We start from the raw sequence: 903 nt of genomic DNA, 5'->3' as shown, positions 1-903 counted from the left end.
GGGGGGGGCGGGCGGACGACACAGTGATCCTGCGGACTGTCCCTGCTTGTGCGTCTGAGGGAATAAAAACACTCTTGGAGTATTAATCCTCTGGCTGTTGATATGAAGGTACTTTCTTGGTGATATGTAGAGGGCGGTGTCTTGAGATTCAACCGTAACATGTGCCCTTTTTTAGTACCCTACGTGAAGTTCCTCACTGTTGCTTTGAGCACCTTCGTAGGCGAGACAGAAGGCACTTTGTCAGACCTTGGAACTACTAGGTCTGCAGCGTAACAGTGGGAAAGTGGAAACATACTGATCGGGAGCTGTATGTGCAGCAATATAAACTTTCTCATGTTGTTGAAATTGTTGGCAAAAGTTCTATTTCTCAGTGCAGGTGCTTGCCATTGTCAGCAGATACGCTTCAGGTAGTGTGCTCTTGTGGTGTGAAGCTTTCAAAGAGACCTCCAAACCTGTATCCATTAATAATCATGGTGTGTTTTGCTGTCTTTTCTAAACTTTGCGGTTATGTTATTTCTGGTCTGCAGAAGACTATAGAAAAATAAACACAAATATTTTCAGGAAGATAAAACACATGTAACTTTCGTGGTTTGAAAGAACAAGTCATATTTAACAAGTGTATTTCTTAGAATATTTGGTAACATGTGCATAGACCCCATTGCACTGAGAACATCTGTCCACCACAAAGGGCTGGTGGAAAGGAAAAGAAAATGTGTGAAGTCATATAGTTGAATGTTAGAGTCTCTTCAGCTTTGGGGTGCAAGCTATTTACTTGTGTTTACTCTCAGCTGCCCTGGCATTCAGTCTAGTACTGACCATAATAAGCAAATGTATGCCTAAACATAAATTGCCAAGCCCACACCAGGTGCAAAGCCTTTGTTTAAAAAGTATATTAGTAAAAAC

This window comes from Charadrius vociferus, unplaced genomic scaffold (genome assembly GCF_000708025.1).
Source record: "Charadrius vociferus isolate BGI_N301 unplaced genomic scaffold, ASM70802v2 scaffold213, whole genome shotgun sequence".
NCBI lineage: Eukaryota > Metazoa > Chordata > Aves > Charadriiformes > Charadriidae > Charadrius > Charadrius vociferus.
The sequence above is the reverse complement of the archived record's forward strand: the minus strand, read 5'-3'. Positions refer to the sequence as shown.